Below are 20,429 nucleotides of genomic sequence, written 5' to 3' on the forward strand. Positions count from 1 at the left end.
AACGTTGGGTGTCGAGCTTGGCACTTTGGCACCCGTAAAAAAAATGTATTGCCAATCATTAGTGGACCGGAGTTCCACTGTGGTGACCCCTAACCGGAAAAAGCCGAAAAAGAACATTATGGCCAGTAATGTACAGTATATGCATGCAGTCCATCTATTCAGTGTAATTGTTTTTCAACATTTCTGCAGTATATTCACCAATCACAACTTACAGCATGTGTACACTGACCAAGTTTTATTCATATCAAAATGATCATTACTACAAAAGATCATATCCAAGAAAGCTAGAAGCATATTCCAATCTTCTGGGCAGATGTTTGTAGCACTGAGACATTCCTGAGGCACTGACAGTTGCATTTTATTTTTACTGATGCATAAAGTAAGAATTTAATCATAAGGTATGTTAAATATTTGGTCTCTTTATTAGATTTGGATAAAGATGTCTCCTGGGAAAATTGTGAAGCACTATTCATGGCACTATCAGACTCCCACTAATGATTTTTTTTTTTACTTTTATTTAGCATAAAATGCTTCTTCTGCTTTTTGCTGTATCTTATGTATGTTTCTTCTGGTAAAAGGTAAAACAAAATTGAAACATTTATTACATCTAAAACTAAAAAGTAAACTACAGCTTAAGCAGCCTTTAGAACCCTTTCAAGTAAAAGCATCAGATAGCAGCAGGCCTTCTATTCTGTGTGAAGCCTGAAGTTCAGGTCCATCTACCCATAATAGAAAATGAGTCCCAACCCATCATCCCCAGTGTCCATACTGCTCTAATTTTATGCTTGAGATGAAGGAAAGCTAAGCAGTTTCAGTGCAGACTAATTAAATTTCTGTTAAAAAAACCCAAAAAAGTGAGGATGTCTTCTAATATTACAAATTTTCAAAGTTTTGAAAGACTTCCCCCATGTCAGCCCATGGACATTCACTGTTGCCACAGTCAAAACCTTATACAGTCAATATAAAAAGTGTACACACCCCTGTTAAAATGCCAACTTTTTGTGATATAAAAAAATGAGACCACAATAAATCATTTCAAAACTTTTCCCACCTTTAATGTGACCTATAACTTGTACAATTCAGTCAAAAAACAAACAAATCTGTTAGGAAAAAAATATATATAAAAAAAATGTACAATAAGATGGTTGCATAAGTGTGCACACCTTTAAACTAATACTTTGTTGAAGCACCTTTTGATTTAATTACAGCATTCAGTCTTCTTGGGTATTATCAATTAAAGAGACTCTGAATAACCCCAAATAAAGTTTAGCTGTCCTAGTAGGATTTTCCTGACATTTACTCAGTTGCCTGCTACAGCAAAAGCCATGGTTCACAGAGAGCTTACAAAGCATCAAAGGTATCTCATTGTTGAAAGGTATCAGTCAGGAGAAGGGTACAAAAAGATTTCCACAGGATTGGATATACCAGGGAATACAGTGAAGACAGTCATCAAAAAGTGGAGAAAATATGGGGCAACAGTGACGTTGCAAAGAACTGGGTGCCCCTCCAAAATTGATGAAAAGACAAGATAAAAACTGGTCAGGGAGGCTGCCAAGAGACCTACAGCAACAATGAAGGAGCTGCAGGAGTTTCTGGCAAGTGCTGGTTGTGTACTACATGTGACAACAATCTCTCGTATTCTCCATATGTCTGGACTATGGGTTAGGGTTGTATGATGGAAGCCTTCTCTTATACAGACAAACATCCAGGCCCGGCTACAATTTGCAAAACAATACATCAAGTCTCCCAAAAGCATGTGGGAAAATGAGTTATGGTCTGATGAGACCAAGGTTGAACTTTTTGGCCACAATTCCAAAAAGTACATTTGGCGCAAAAACAACACTTCGCATCACCAAAAGAACACCATCCACATGGTGAAGCATGGTGGTGGCAGTATCATGCTTTGGGGTTGCTTTTCTTCAGCTGGAACTGGGGCTTTAGTGAAGGTGGAGTGAGTTATCACCGGTTCCAGATACCAGTCACTTTTGCCCAAAACCTTTAGGCGTCTGCTAGTAAGATGAAGATGAAGAGGAATTTCACCTTTCAACATGACAATGACCCCAAGCATACATCGAAATCAGCAAAATAATGGCGTCACCAGAAGGAAATTAAGGTTTTGGAATGGCCCAGCCAGAGCCTAGACCTAAATCCAATAGAAAATCTGTGGGGTGACCAGAAGAGGGCTGTGCAAAAGAGATGCCCTTGCAATCTGACAGATTTGGAGTGCTTTTCAAGGAAGAGTGGGCAAATATCTCCAAGTCAAGATGTGCCATGCTGATAGTCTCGTACCCAAGAAGACTGAATGCTGTAATTAAATCAAAAGGTGCTTCAACAAAGTATTAGTTTAAGGGTGTGCACACTTATGCAACCAGCTTATTGCACATTTTATATTTTTTGTATTTTAGATTTGTTTATTTTTCAATTGAATTGTATATGCTATAGGTCACATTAAAGGTGGAAAAGTTTTGAAATGATTTATTGTGGTCTCATGTTTTTGTGTCATAAAAACCTGACATTTTAACAGGGGTGTGTAAACTTTTTATATCCACTGTATGTCTCCAAAGACTGTCTGCATTGATACTGCTAACTATTGTGATGACTTCCCCACTACTGTAGTTGAGAAATACAAAATCAAGCTTTTGATGGGGTAGAAAAATGTCTGTACCTATCCAAACTTCACTTTACGTACAATAACTGATTAATACTTGTTTATCCAAGGAACTTGTCTCCAGGGGTTGGAAGACAGCAAACCACCATAACTCCCCTGATCTAGACAGCTGTACGTCTATTTCTTTCCCCATAATATCTCTCGCTCACCTCTTCTCCCTTAGACTGTTACTCTTCCTATTCTTCCTACTTCCTTCTCCAAACTTACACCCCCCTTTCCCTACACCCTTCACTTTTTTAACCTTAAACTTACTTCTCACTATTTCTAAAACTCCCTGGAAATCTTATAAAGTCTCAACTCTATAAATATAAGAATATTAGATGCCTATGATATTTTTTCTACAAGAAACATAAATAATGTTTCATCCTTGACTTATCTTAGTAGAAATATAATTTCTGTAACAAACTGTTAATACCTTTAACCACATTGTTTAATGCATGTTTTATAATATTTAATTGTAAATGGAGCTTTTCTCCTAGGCCTCCTCTGAAACTTTTTTCGTGACAACTCAGTTGCACTTTCCTGGAAAAAATGTAAATAAATAAATGTCTGTCATCCAGCTCTCTGTGACTCTTCTTGATTATAAGAAGTGGGCTCAGGGGTATTCTGAATTAATGGGAAAAAAAGCAGACATTTCTTGGAAAGAAAACAGAAGAGAACTCATTCCTCCTCCTTCCTCTGAGACAGAAGAAAATGAGAATGAATTGGTTTATTCAGACCAGATTTCTTCATCAGGGGGTTATGATGCAAATTAGAATGATGAGGAAGCCTACTTTACGACTTCTACACCTAAGGATGTTTCCCTCAGGGAAACCGTTAATATTATAAACTCCCATTTTGAATGCTCAGCTTGAAAGATGTCATCCCCTAAAATAAGTTAAGTTCAACTTTAAAGTTATATATACAAAACTGGTAGTAATTCTACTGTTTAATGAATCATTTAGGCTCTTTGGTAAAATAATCCCAGAAATGTAGCAGCAAAGAGAAAAGAAAGGAAAGCAAAGTCAATTTAAAATATTAACCAAGTCCTTCGCATATTTTTAATAACTCCTCCAAAACATGGCCATTCAGAATAAAGCAAATTTTACACCACCAAAGAAACAGGAGAAGCAGTTATCAGGAAAAAAAACTTGGACAAGTACAGATGACAAAGATAACAACAGAAACAAAAATAGAGCAATCACAAGTTTTGCATCTTTCTTTGCAACACAGTGATATTTAGATCCATTATTATTTCACCCCTCTCCTGTACTCCTCCTCCCAGAAGGAAGTGTCAGTCTTTTTACAGATCAGTGTGGTCAAATAGCCATATACAAGGGTATAAGTAATGTGCTCTCGATGGGATAAACCACTGAGTTTTGTGCCAGCCAATCTCTAGCCCTCATCCCTTTTACTCCAAAAGAAGAATTATATTTGACTCAACCAATATCTCAACATATAGTAGACATTCAATCAAACAGGTGTTTTTTTAATGATATAAAGCCTGGCAAAGTTGATTTCTTTTTTAATGCTTCTCGCTAGCTGACCCACTTAGTCTTCCAATTAGTCCCCTGGTTAGTGTGCTCACACTACCTGAATTCTTTAACTGCCCCTTAGCAGACTAACTTAGTGTAACCTTATTACCAGGTAGGTCCAGGACCTCGCAGTACTCTTTAGTAGTGCCCAGGGAGTTAGGGATCCCATCAAGAGATATGGGATATGGCACAAGAGCAATCATTTATGTGGGGCAGGTAAACACCCTTATCTCGGGAGTGGCATGTCCAATGATGTCAAATGTCCTGTCACTCCCCTAATTAGGCCAACTACAAGACTAAAGGTCTCTGCTAGATGTTTCATAGTGAGTGGTTTCCAGTAAGCCCTCCCCTTGATGTAGGACAACTGGCCACCAGCCACTTCATCCTGTTCCCCCCAGCTGACCCTGTGAGCATTCCAGATCTGTTCCAAAACTCTGGTTACCATCAGGTAAGTGTTATTTCTTCTGCAAAGACTTGTTCTACTTAGTGACCCAACTATGCCTGGTGTTTTTTTCCTGTTGTTATTTTATGCAACCCCTCATAATGTTCCTTGACAAAAATAAAAAAAAAACGGTTATATGTTAAAGCAGATTGGAAAAGGCTTGGCTTTCTTTCTGACAATGATTGAATACTTTTTTTCTGTAGTTCAGGATGTGATCTAGGTGGTGTATATAGATCTTGGTGGTGTTTATACATCTGGGATGTTCAAAGAAATAATCTCCACATGCCTTCAAAACTCATCTAATTTGTTCAACATCTGCAATTTATTCATATGTGACACCAACCCTATTTTTGGGACCATAAAAGAAATACTGTTTTGTAGGGGTGTAACCTGAATTTTATTCTTTGTACTCAAACCTAATGTTATTTCCCCACCACCCATCTATCACTTTAAAAATGTACTCAACCCACAAAGTGCTACCTCCAGACATACAGGAGGAACAGAGTACAAAGGATTAGTCCAGATAAAATCGCTTCAGCTAGCAGATCTAGGAGACTCTCTCTCTCTCTCTCTCTCTCTCTATATATATATATATATATATATATATATATATATATATACATAGTTCCACTTGAAACCATTGAATGTTCAGAACATCGAAGTTCTAATCGTCGTGACCAGAACATCGATGTTCAGAACATCGAAGGTTCAAAGTGAACCACAAAAAAACAAATAAACAGTCGAAAACTATTTTATGCAGGGGGGCAAAGCCCCCCTGCACCCCCCACACCCCCCTACTTTAATATTCCAACTCCAAGATCGCACTTCAGTGGGGTAAGGAAAATCTCCCGTTTACCACTATATGCGGTAGCGCTAAACGGGAGATTTCCCATACCCTATCTGCAATGCCAACACTCAGATGGTACACACACACACAACATGCAGGGCACCTTGCTGCCCTGCATATACACCCAAAACTTACCAGTTTTACTTACCTGGCACTTACACTTTCAACCTTCGATGTTCTGAACTTCGATGTTCTGGTCTCGAGGATTAGAACTTCGATGTTCTGAACATTCGATGGTTTCAAGTGTAACTATATATATATATATATATATATATATATATATATATATATATATATATATATATATCTCCTACCTCCCTGTGAGAGAGGTACTTTGTTGTTGTTTCAAATAGTTAATTCAGTTACGTAAGTATATGGATGTGTTCTTGTTCTAATACTTTACATTCAACAGGTCATTTATTTAAAGGCAGTTATAGACGATGGTGGGAGCTTCCAGGGGAACTGATTAGAAGAAAATCTGAGAGATGGAAAAATAAGGAGCCAGTGGCAAAGCATAGAGGTTAGTCCTTTATTTAAATACTCCTTAAAGATCTGTGAGGGTTTGCCAGCAGCTTGTGGAACTTCATTCTTAGTTAAAAGGTTTTATTTTTAACTTTTAACAAACAAGACATGATAACACATGAGCTACCACTATAGAATTATATTTAAGGAAACACTTTCAACTGAGCTTCATCATGTTGATCTAGTAGAGTGGTTTACATTTTGATCATGATAAGTGCTTGCTTTTACAAGGCTATCACCAGACTTTAGTAGTCTGTTTTGTACCACATGTAATATGAGAGGCTGCGTCTGCATCTGTGGGGCTCATATTCCTTGGAGCCGGTTATGAAAGCTTAATTATGGAACTTTTTCCAGTCTATCACATGTAATATGAGAGGCTGTGCCCACTTTTACTGGGCCCATATCTCCCGAAATACAATATGAAAGGCTAATCTTCTCTTGTATACCAAAAAGCTTTACAGCGCCTGCTAATAAGAGATTCATATACATGATTAATGTGACCAGTCCTCATTCTTCTTCCTCCTGATGAAGACAGACCTTTTTATATGCAGGGGAGGTAGTCACTTAAAGCTACACTAGCCGATTCTCATTTTTGAACAGTACATGCATCCAGAGAAATAGCATATAGTGGAAAACAAGTCACAGTGCTCATATTTTACAGAGATCATGGATGTGCACAAACTAGTAGGAAGAAAAAAGTGAGTACATTTTGAGACCTTTGTGTCTAGTATCTATATATTTTAAGACTGCTCAACCCTACAAGGAAGTTCATATCATAATCCCCCGGATTTACTAAACTTCCATGCAGGACTAGCTTAGTCATGCATGGAAGCACCCGTTTAGGAGCAGGATGGCAGCGCGCCATGCATATTAACAAGGCGCACTGCCCGAGCTCCTAGGCTTACATGGAGCATCTACGAGTGCAGGGGGCATGTCTGAGAGCAGACTTCTAAGAATAAACACTCCTATGCAATGTAGAACAGGAAAAAGGGGTAAGGAATGAGCGAGCCACTCATAGGTGTCCGTATATCCCCACCATTAGTCCCCTATGTGTACAACAGCAACAGTACATAAAAATAAAATGAAGAAACACGTTTTTTTTGAAATATCTGTTTAAAGCTAACCATAGGTGCGTGGGTGTGCCCATCGCTTAGCTATGGTTAAAGCAGCTTAAAAGGCTGAACAGGATAACAAGGAAGATATATACAAATTAAGCAGCATAGCAATAGTGTAGTGGGCAGAGCATTCGCCTTACAAGCAGGCATTCCCGGTTCAAGTCCCACTGCAGCACATTTCATTTTCCATGGCAAAGCACGTTGCAAAACCCACTAAATAACATATATTTATGAAATGGAGTACTGCAGGAAATGCACATGTGAAGTGTCACTGTCATAATGAATAAGGCAGTAGTAAGCAGGTTTAAGCACAAATAAGCAGTAGTAAGCATATTTAAGCACTAGTAAGCAGGCTTAAGCCCATTTGCAAGGTGGTAAGCAATGCCCACACTGGTTAAGCAATTCTAAAGCTAACACTGTGTAAGCAGATGTAATGGCAGATTAGCAGTGCTTACAGTTGTGCAAACCCACACAAACCCGCTTACAACTGCTTTAAAGTGCCCTAATCACTCTGTATCTGCCCAGCAACAAAATAAAAAGCCTCTGCAAGTCTTGAATCCAGGACCCTGTACACCATAGACAAAGTGATTCGCCACTAAGCCATGCCAGATAGGTTCATAAGTTCATAGGTTGGTAATAGGCTATCGACCCTAGGGCCTATGCAAGCCTAGCCATAACAATTCCCTGGATATTTCTTCCCACAATATTTACTTCTCTGGATCCCTGTCTAGCAGGGTGACTGACATGATCCCCGTGGTGAATTTGCTATCTCCCATCCAGTCATCAAGGTTCCTTTTGAAGAGGGCCAATGAGGCGCTCTGCTTGACATGTATGGGCAGTTTATTCCAGAGTATGGGGAGTCTCTGGGTCAGGAACCTATACATAAATCTGATGTTTTCAGAAACATAACATCCAGCCCAGTCATGCAACAGTACAGAGAATGTATACCAACATCTAGATGTATGTGTGTGTGTGTAAATATATTAATATCTAAACAGATACAACATATATATATATATATATATATATATATATATATATATATATATATATATATATATTTAGAAATATATACATATATAAATATGATATAGTTTCACTTGGTTTATTAACAAAAAACAGGATTGAGAGCTTTCATTTCCCTCCAGGAAACTTCATTAGAATCATAATACCAGTTGTAATTGTAGTTTAAATAACAATCAAGGTCCTCCCATTGGTCAGCCTCTGTCAGATACCACAGTTATCTGAAAATCACTGTCTATTATTTTAATGTTCTACAGCCACAGTATTACACTTTTCCTTGTTCATTAGCACACAACCTCTGGCTCTTTCAGCAACCTTTCAGCACCATCTAGGAGGCAAAAAGAGCAAGGGAATTTCCTCAGTACCCTAATTAAAATTTCAGTCAGTAAGGATTCTATCTCTGGGAAAAGAGGTTGACCAACGGGAGGACCTTGATTGTTATTTAAACTACAATTACAATTGGTATTATCATTCTGATGAAGTTTCCTGGAGGGAAATGAAAGCGCTCAATCCTGTTTTTTGTTAATAAACCAAGTGAAACTATATTGTGAGACTGCCTTTATTGGGTACCTGCTGTGGCTGGAGATCATTTTAGATTACTAGTTTATTCTTTCTCTGGTTTTCCATCTTGTTTGGTTACATATGTAAATATATATGAACAGATATACATGCAAATGCTTACATCGACACATATATGTGTCTACACCTATATGTCTACATATACACAGCAAGTTACATATATGTACGCAGATATATATCTATGTAGGTATATACAGACATAGTTGTATATATGTAAGCAGATATATATATATATATATATATATATATATATATATATATATATATATATATACATATATATATATATATATATAGCGGTGGTGGTGCTGTGGTAGCGTTGTCACCTCACAGTAAGACGCTGTCTGGTTTGATTCTTAGCTAGACTGTCTTCTGTATGGAGACATGCGTGAATGGGCGTACCTTCATTGAAGGTTGTGTGTCAGGGCTGGTAACTCGGCACATAAAAATCAACTACCAATCATTAGTGGACCGGAGTTCCACTGTGGCGACGCCCTAATCGGGAAAAGCCGAAAGACTCAACAACAACATATATATATATATATATATATATATATATATATATATATATATATATAGCCATACATCTGTAGATGGAAATGGTAGAGTTACAAAAACAAGTATGTCCACATGCATCGTTAATGGGGTTGAGGGGCCCCAAACAATGTACGCCTTGTATGAATAGGCATACCCCCCACACAGCCAAACACGTCCGTCCTGTAATACACTACCAAGTGTTGCAGATCCCATAACCAGGACCTGACACAACATGGGCACAATATGTTAACAGTACTACATCCCACCTGTATGATGTCAGGCTGGTATTGGTAACATATCATGCAGTACAGTCTGCCTCCAAATAGGAAGTGTAAAATGTGGATGTTATCAACATCCCTGGGATACGTATACACAGACACAGCTTTGCAGATACAGATATATATATATATATATATATATATATATATATATATATATATATATATATATATATGGGTCTATCTTAGTACATCGACATTTCAAAATAGCGAAAACGGATTAACCGACACCAGAATATCGAAAGTCACGTCACCGACGCCAGAAGATCGACAAGGCAGAAGACCGACGGAGGAAGACACTGACGCTGAGAAGTTGCGATGGGGAAAGGATATGTAAGTATGCGGTAGTGACGGACGATAGGGTGCGAGTAAGGTAAGTGTGCGATGCTGGTGTTTAGTAGGGGTAGGGGTGGGATAAGTGAGTTAGGGTTAGGGCGCGGGTTAGGTGAGTGTGCGAGTAAGGTAAGTGTGCGGTGTTGGTGTTTTGTAGGGGTAGGGGTGGGATAAGTGAGTTAGGGTTAGGGCACGGGTTAGGTGAGTGTCTGAGTAAGGTAAGTGTGCGATGTTGGTGTTTTGTAGGGGTAGGGGTGGGATAAGTGAGTTAGGGTTAGGGCGCGGGTTAGGTGAGTGTGCGATAGTGACGGACCTTAGGGTAAGGGTTTGGGTTAGGGTTGGAGATAGTTGTGTATGTATGGGTTAGTGTTCGTTTGTAAGGATTTTGGTGTGCTTGTGTTGTGTGTGTGGGTGTTGGATAGGGGATGTGTTTTGTTTGTTGGTATGATGTGTCGGGTGTATGCGATGTCGTGTTTGTGAACTGTCGATCTTCTGGCGTCGGTTAAATTACTTTCGATGTTTTGGTGTCGGTTAATTCGTTTTCGCTATTTTGAAATGTCGATGTACTAAGGTAGATCCATATATATATATATATATATATATATATATATATATATATATACATGTGACTACACATACACACGCAGAGATATGTACAGTAAGATACATATGTAGGAGGTGCACACAATATGGAACAGCCACTATGCCTACAGTTAACACCTAAACAACTGGACACTGTATGGGCCACCCATACAAATGACAATTGTTGCCTGCAACATATACCCACAGAGCGGTCATAGGAAAAAATACCACACACAGGTTTGCAGAAATGGAAAACCTTTATTTGTGTACTATTACAGGTCTATATGCCATGTCATATAGCTGTTCAGACATTGACATCCACATAAACAGAGTAATGCAACTGTAAAACAGTTATACTAATACAGCAGTCTGGAAAGGGTCACAAACTCTGTACAGTCCAGAGGTATACACAGAACCCCTTAATGCAAAACATGTGTACCATGCCTGACAATATGGATGTTGACAGCCATGTAGATGGGTATAACACATAATGACTGGTATAAATTTGCTACCATAGGTTATGCATTCACACACTCATGTCTGGCCTGACACATAATAACCGCTGGTACAGGGGTGCCATGGCCACATACTACCCACTAGATATTGACATACATCTGTACAGCATCCACCTGCTCTGTCTGACATACATGACTGTTAAGGGAGGCCCGGCAGCAGTACATCTGGCAAGTATCTGCACACATCTCACTGGGTAAGTACGCTAAGCTGCTAGGCATGTAACAATGCACTGTGTAGGCTACAGGCAGACTGGCTCAACACTGGCCTACATCTCCTATGGGGGAATGCACATGTACTTGCATATATATATAGCAGGCTCTACAGGCATGTCACAGCACAGGGTAAGATACACCTGTGTGAAAGTGTATAACCACAGCCAATGTGAACACAGCCACAGCCACGTATGGTACCCTAACATAATATTATAGTATATGGACTATCTGTTCGACACCATCCTCATATGTGCCACTCACAGACTAACCCTGCATATACTGGGCTGCTACACAGTTTGGTCTGATGGCTGTCTGTGGTATGGGACATGTGTGTGTATGGCCCTACAAGCATGTAAGCCAATACGGTAACATACAGTGAAGCAGCATGCAACATCAGATAGGACGGGACCTAGAACAATGACATCTACCACAGTCTGTACACAGGCTAAAATACATATTAACAATACACACACTGTCGACATTCACCATAAGTACACAGACCTTAGTACTGTACAAACATCCACAGAATGTCCAGGCTATGTCATCAAATATAACCCCTACTGTACATAACATGTGTAGCAGTCTGATGTCTCACTGGTTTGTTACCAGATATGATGACACTAATTATAGTGTACAGCACATATGCACCTCTTAATGCACAACATATGTACAAAGGTTGACAGAGTTTTGGCTGGAAGCACTTACACATGGCCAATATTGACATGTTGCTGTGATAACCTCATACATTTACTGTTGTGACAGGGTTTGTTGCAACATATGTCCTATGAGGGATATGAAGTCAGTAACTGTCACGGCTTTCACCATCTACAGATTGCAGTCCTCACACTACCTTCTGCAGTTCATAGATAGATGCTCTGTGGGTGACACATGAAACCAAAGGCACAACACTCTGCCCAGTCTGCAGATGACCCTACAGATAGGGATTCCTCATAAACATAGAACTGACGTGGCAGGTATTGAAACATGTAGGACAGCCATATCCACACACACACTGTTAAACCAACATTACTCCAAATGCAGTATAGCAGCACTTACAGTCTGTAGTCAGGTCAGGTACATCCCCCATCCTGTGTGTTGCCCTGTTTCCACAGTGTATGTTGTTAGAGGTAGATCCCCAATCCATCTGAGAAGCTGTTTGCCAAACAACAGATCTAGTTCCTGCTCACAGTGAATGAAAATGGCTAACACCAACATGATGTTCCTAGATATTGGAGTGTTTTGCCAGGTAGTTGGCTATGGGAATGTTACCACAGCTGTTCCACATGCAATCAGCTAGGGGAGGGCTGCACTTCGTGCAGAGGCCATCAGCTGATCATGAACATCACTTAAAATACACATGCTGCTGCCTAAGCATAGCAGGTGTAGGTCTCCACATCCACAAGAGAGGGAGTGAGAGAGGCAGACAGAGGCAAAGACAAATCAGGGAGGGGTGGGAGAGTAAAACATAAGCATGTTTGTGTCACACACCTTCCAGCACAGGGTATCAAACTCCTGATGACTATGTAGTGCTATCACAGTTCTATGCAGTTATTGGATGCACCACATAGTTTACATGTTGTGGAGCCCTCAGAACATATATGTGATGGTGAGTGACAGCTGCAAAAGGGATATGGTAGCTATATGGTAGATGACGTACATGTGCCTGTCCACATGAACAGGTGCCAGCGTCAACACAGCCACACTCTCATAGGGACACACACACATTAACACACTTGGCAGGGCCAGGATTACAGTTCATCATTAGTGAGAATGTCACAACACATTACCGTGCAGGTATCACATGCACCACATGGGTCATATGGAGGTTATATGGGCTACAGTTCATCATTAGTGAGAATGTCACAACACATTACTGTGCAGGTATCACATGCACCACATGGGTCATATGGAGGTTATATGGGCAACGGGTATGGGGAGGTGTCTGACATCAGACAGCATGCTTCAGTATGCCAGTGGGGGTTGTAGTGAGCATGGATGTGATCATACGCATCATGCAACTTACATGCAAACACACAGGGTGCCAGTACTGACATGCCTGGGTGTATTCCAACATGGGTGTGTGGTGGTCGACTGTTCCAGACAGCTATACAGGGCTAGATGATGGGTATACCTTGGCATCAGGCCACATGAAAATGGTCTGCATTGTGGCTCAGGGCTGTAGTTTCTGCATTTGCCCACACAGGTTAGTATTGTATCCCCCGTCCAGTCACCTGGGTGACTATTACGTGTGGCCAATGCTGTGTATGGCTTGCCATGTATGTGTTCCTTAGTCCATGACATGGACGGTGTCTGGGATGTGCACACCTCCCACATGCACGTATAGTGACATGAGGAACTGTACCTGGGGTGTCTGGCCCATGTTGTGTACACAGATTATCATCAAATGTGCCAGTCTTGGCCACCTGTGCCGGGAACTGGTAATGGACAGCAGGTTTACCCTGCACCTACATAGACTGCATGCTAATGGCATTCCCTGGTGTCTGTGGCATCTGTCCATACATAGCATGTTGTCAGGCATGGTATGTCCTTTGTGGGTCACATGTGATGGCACCACAGGTGTTGCAGGTGTCCATTGGGGAACATGAGGAATGTGCAATGTCTGCATGTATGTGCCTATTGGACTGATGGACAGGGTGCCATGCCCTCTGTAGCCCACTGCAATCACTCCATAGTTGCTATCAGTGACTAATACGCAGTGTACTACCCACATATTGGCTGTTGCCTAGGCATGTGTGTGTGTATGAGACATGGGTTGAGAGTGTGCTCTGTGTACTGCTGGGGTTGCTAACTGTGATTGCCTGGCTTTGATGTCACATGTATGGGTGTGGATTTGCAACCCAACCTCTCATCTATTTCAGATCAATTATCTCTGTACAGTGGCCATTGTGATATATACTAGGCCCACCATATAAGAAATTTGCAAAACCCGCTACACAGTGGGCCCAGGTATCACACACTCAACACCCACAGGATACAAGTTACAAACTCACATACCTGTCATGTCTGGGAGTAGAACCCCTACCTAATTAGTTTACTACACCACACAGTTATAACACACGCCAAGGAGATTATTGGAGTACCCCTTCCCCAAAGGTGTATATCACATTGGATGATATCAACAGGATTGTCAAAGTAGGACATTTGAATTGTAGTGAGTGTAACTAGCCTAAAATGCATTGTTCCCTACACAGACAGTGACACACACACAAACCATCCACAAATGTGTGGGTATTGAACCCCTAACAGGGTCTATATTACACTACACCATGGAGCTGCTATAGGACACACCACAAGGATTATTGGAGAGCTCTTTCCTCAAGGTGTATTTCACAATGAATGACATCAGCAGGACTGGCAAAGTAGAGCATTTGAAATGTACTGTGTATGACTAGCCTCTAATGCATTGCTCCCTACACAGACTTTGAAACACACACAAAACATCCTGACCTGCTATGGGTGAGAATAGAACCCTAACAGCCTTGCCAAAGTTGAGCATTTGACTTGTAGGGTGTGTGACTACCCTAAAAAGCATTGTTCCCTACACAGACAGACACTTGCCATGTCTGGGATTTCAACACCTACCTAGCTACTTTTTCACACTACAGCAGTACGCAGTTACAGGACACCCTACAGAGATTACTGGGCTGCAATCTTCCCAAAGATGTGACATCAGCAGCCTTGCCAAAGTTGAGCATTTGAATTGTAGGGAGTGTGACTACCCTAAAAAGCATTATTTTCTATACAGGCACACACAACAGTTGCCAAGGCTGGGATTAGAACACCGACCTAACTACGTTTTCACACTATAATAGTATGCAGTTACAGGACACGCTACTGTGATTATTGGGCTGCAACCTTCCCAGAGGTGTATTTCTAGGTGGATGACATCAGCAGCCTTCCCCAAGTAGAGCATTTAAATTGTAGGGGGTGTGACTACCCTAAAAAGCATTGCTGTCTACACAGACAGACAGACAGACACACACACACACACACACACACACACACACACACACACACACACACACACACACACACACACACATATACACAGTTGCCAAGGCTGGGGTTAGAAGTCCTACCTAACTAGCTTATCACACTACAGCAGTACGCAGATATGGTACGCGCCACAGAGATTACTGGGCTGCAATTCTCCCAAAGGTATATTTCACAGTGGATGAACTCAGCATGCTTGTCATAGTGGGGCTCTGGGTAGGGCACTGTGTGTGCATGGGCCATAACTCATTCATCTCAGGGTTGACACGCCACATGCAGGCACAACTTGGGTCATATTTCAGAGGTATGTTTTTAGAGCTGCTAGATGACTACTTCATTGTACAGTCATGTTGCACAGCTGGCAAGTGCACCACATACTCTGTAATGCTGACAGATACCGGTGGCTAGTATCTGCAGTGGGTGACATCTGGCCCTAATGTGGTTGTGGCCCTTTGGCTGTGTGCTGGGTGGGACAGGCCTGGATGGCTCCTTGTCTCAGTCACCCTTTTCCACACATCTCTACCTTTGACTTATTATAGTGTGTTGTCCTTAGATATATGTCTGTATTCTTGTCCACTGTGTGTGCAAAACATGTGTGTTGCATACTGAGGAGTGTCTGCACTAACATCTGTGGCTGTCAGTTATGTCTGGTCGACTGATGTTTGCAGACAGGGCCTTCATGTGTGTAAATGTGTGAGCATGCCCAGTATGGCCATCTGTATTGAATGTGTGGATCAAGTCCAGATAGTTTGTACTGCAGTGCTGACCTTTGTGTTGTACACCTAGAGGTTGCATGCTGTCTCTGCAGGGTATCCATCGATCATTTGGCATTGACTGCTACTACATTTCTGCATAGCTGGGGGGGGCACACCTGACTATTTCTACATTTCTACACAGGATTGGTGGGGGCACACCTGACTGTTACTACATTTCTACGTAGGATGGGGGGGCATACCTGACTATTTCTACATTTCTACACAGGATTGGGGGGGCACACCTGACTGTTACTACATGTCTATGTAGGGTGGGGGGAGCACACCTGACTATTTCTACATTTCTACACAGGATGGGGGAGCACACCTGACTGTTATTAAATGTCTACGTAGAATGGGGGGCACACCTGACACTTGTATACATTTGCTAGGATTGTACTGGTATGTCTGGTAAACCATTTCATTCTGTAGGCTTACCTATCATGCTGACTACAGACATATCTGTGTACTACAGATCTTAGCTTTTAATTACCTGCATATTAGTTTCTGACTTCTTACCCTTCAGAACTGACATCCCACTGCCTGACCTGCTGTAGTCTGTCTGTGTAGGCCTGGGGGGGGGGGGTTACCCATTGGCCTCATTCAGAGGCCATAGCACAGCCTTTGTTTGTGTTTGTCTACTCCTGTCCTGCTGGCTGTGACTGTTGTTGGGTATGTGAACCACCCTGCCTAGCATGTGTGAGTCACTTACCTTGTGGGTGTCCCAGTATTGAAGGTGGTGTTGGAGGGCTGCCTATGTCAGAAGCACAAAGTACACTCCCTACACACAGTTAAGCACAGGTAGTGTAATGTTTGGCATCCATTTTACTGTATGTGAGAGTCAGAGAGAGGTGTTATTCCCTGGGCCCCTCCTGTGCCAGTGTATGTGCTATGCATTGCCTCTTTGCCAAGGCCAGGGCATACTGGGCATGCCTTCTTCTACCTACTGGAGCAGGCTCAGGTTGGTCCTGCTAAGCTAGGAGCGAACCCGAGCCACAGGGCTCCAATCCGCTTACAGTATGCCTGACACCCCCCCCATGATGTCATCTAACTCCAAGGCTTGCACCAAGCTATTCCTACTCTTACACTGTTGGGACCTGACTCACATGCTGGAGAAAACTGGGATTCACTATCCTTCCCCTCATTTGCATAGGATTGCCTGCTAATGCATAGTTACATGTCTCACACTGAGCCTCCCCCCTTAGCAACCACTACTCACTGGCCAGGTTGTCTTCTGCATGCCATTGACTTGCACATGCCTTTCATATAGAGCTAAAGGTAATACAAAATGTGGAAAGTGCAATTATTGTTGCCACATCTTTGAAACAGGAGAGCAGTTTAAATTGAATAAAAACAACTCTATCTCTATAAAAGGACATTACAATTGTAGTAGTGTTAATGTGGTTTATTTGGCTAAATGTAAAAAATGTTTGGCATTTTATGTAGGAAAGACCACCAGAGCATTTAAGACACGCATCAGTGAACATCTTTATAACATAAAGAAAAGAAAAATTACTAACACTTTATTTAGACATATTAAAGACAATGGGACACACTCATTTACGTTTTTGGCTATTGATCATATAGTAAAGGACCCTCAGGGTAAAATAGTAGACTTGCACTTGGATGCAAATGAATTGAGATGGCAGTTAAGGTTGGATGCCACCCAATTTCCTGGATTAAATGAGGCAGTTAATATTGCATGTATTTTAAAATTAAAACATATTATGGGCTAGATGGATTGAAGTGTCCTATAAGCCACAATTAAATTAAATATGAAATGTGTTTTAATGTTTTAAATGTTTTACAGTGTTAGTTAAACAAAATATGAGTGAGTTTCATTCATTTATTTATTTACTTACTTATTTTTTGATAAATTATGTAGTGTGTTTTTAAGGTGTAATTAAGTGAGTCATGTGACATTAAGCAAGGGTGTTTAAGGGCTGGGTTTGTAATGAAATTTGTTCTGATGAAGTCTCTTGAAGGAGAAGAAAGTGCTTAACTGTTACCAATAAATTTTGCCATTTATTTGCAATTCCTTTTGTCTCACCTGATTTGGAGCTGTGAGCTATTGTGGTTTGAAGGTTCTGAAGTTTCAATTTGTGGTGGTGTTGACTCATTACAAACTGTAAGCGGGTGTGCATACTGCGCACCGGGATTTACAGGAAGAAAAAAGAAGTTAAACCAGGAAACAGCAGCAGTGTGCACATTCGAGTACTCTGTTTGCACGGCGCGGCCCCGGGTCCAAACAGAAAGGCAATGGGAAGGGAAATCAGCAGTAGAAAAGTATTCAAGGAGAACTAGCATATCTGGCAGGTGAAATATATCAGAAGCAGCCAACTACACAGGCAGCAGCCCAGCCCAGAACACTACTATAAACTAAGCAAACACCTTATCCACCGGTGTTTCCCACACCCTACACCACCGGTGTATACAAGCGGGGAAATTTTAACAAACAAACCTACAAAATGAGAAGGGCTGCAGCAGGCAACATAGAACAACATGTGCAAGAGGCTGAGGGTGGTGAGGATGTGCATGCTGCTGAACAACCCACAGTGAGGAGACGGAGAAGACTGTACAGACCCAGGGTAACCTACCAGGGGCTACATGAGCTGGAGATAGTGGAGCGCTATAGGGTGGGCAGAGACCTCCTACAGCAAGTACTTGAGCTGTGCCAGCCACACCTGACACACCAAACCAAATGAGGGGAACCCATCCCAGTGGATACCAACTTATGTGTGGGCCTAGGTATACTAGCCACAGGTACCTCCCAAAGCACAACTGGGGATAACATGGAGATTGCACAGCCATCGGCATCCAGAGTATTCCACCAGTTCCTGGATGCTATGTCAACACATGCCAGTGAGCAGGTATATTTCCTCAACACCAATGAGGTGTTGACCAGTAATATGTGTCTCTTCCACCAAATAGCACAATATCCAGAGGTAGTGGGTGCTATACACTACACTCACATATGCGTCAAAGCACCACCTGGTGAGCAGGATAGGACCTACATCAACCACAGGGGCATCCCCTCCATCAACTGCCAGGTCATATATGATGCCCAGGGCATTATAATAATTGTGTGTGCTCGCTGCCCTGGAAGCTATGACGATTCCCACATATGGCATCTGACACAGCTGTCCCAGAGATTTTCCAATGTGGACATCCCCTACGGTCACCTAGTGGGGGATGCTGGGTACACACTGGAGCCGTGGCTGATGACACCCATCAGAAATGCACACACACCTGAAAAACAATGTCATAATGAGGCACACACACAGGCCAGACATATAATAGAGCATGTGTTTGGGATGCTCAGGTCACGGTTCCGGTGTCTGGACACATCCAATGGAGCCTTGCAGTATGCACCAGCTACATGTACCCAAATTGTTATGGTATGTGTGATGCTACACAATATGATCCTGTGGAAACAGCTGCAGCAGGAACACTATGGGGCAGGGCCACACAGCTGCCAACCAATGCTAAGGCCTGCACAGGCACAGAGTGACCCAGAGGAGGAAGAACCTGAGCCTGCCTCAATAGGCAGAAGGAGGCATGCCCAGTATGCCCTGGCCTTGGAAAAGAAGCAATGAATAGCACATGCACTGACACAGTAGGGTCCCAGGGAATGACACCTCTCTCCGACTCGCGCATACAGTAAAATGGATGCCAAACATGACACCACCTGTGCTTAACCATGTATGTACTATGTGTATCTGACATAGCCAGCCCTCCAGCACCCTCCGCAAGTCTGGCACACCCACAAGGTAAGTCAATCAACCTACCAATTGCCAAATGGAGTAGAATGTGTTGTCACCTGTAGCTATGGTATGGATGTGAGCATGCAAGGGATTTGGGTGGCTGAATGTTACGGCAGCAGACAGTAGACACCCATAGTGCCACCCTTACATGTGTAACACATACTGGAGTCACCATAGTAGCCAGTACTACACAGGGAGACAGAAGCAACTGCAGGACATGTGCTGTGCGAAATGTGTGCCCATATGACCCACACATGCCAGTCAGGATGGTTCACATACCCAATAACAGTCGCAGCCAGCAGGACAGGTAGACACAAACCCAAACAGGGCCTGTGCCATGGCCCCAGAATGATGGCTAGGGTTAACCCCAACCCCAGCCCTACACAGACAGACTACAGCAGGGCAGGCAGTGGGATGCCAGTTCTGAAGGGTAGGACATCAGACAATAATATGTAGGGCAACCAAAGCCACAATCTGTAGTACACTGGTGTGCCTCTAGACAGCATGATAGTTAGCAATACAGAATGAAATGGAGTACATGACATACCAGTACAGTCATAGCAAATGTGTAAAAGTGTCACTTGTGCCCCCCCCATCCTACATAGCAATGTAATGACAGTCAGGTGTGCCCCCCACACCCATATGGACATGTAGAAACAGTCAGGTGTGCCTCTATCCCCACTCCAGCATAGAAATGTACTAACAGTCAGGTTTGCCCCCCCCAATCCTGT

This window comes from Protopterus annectens, chromosome 3.part0 (genome assembly GCF_019279795.1).
Source record: "Protopterus annectens isolate FY-2018-M chromosome 3.part0, PAN1.0, whole genome shotgun sequence".
Lineage (NCBI taxonomy): Eukaryota > Metazoa > Chordata > Ceratodontiformes > Protopteridae > Protopterus > Protopterus annectens.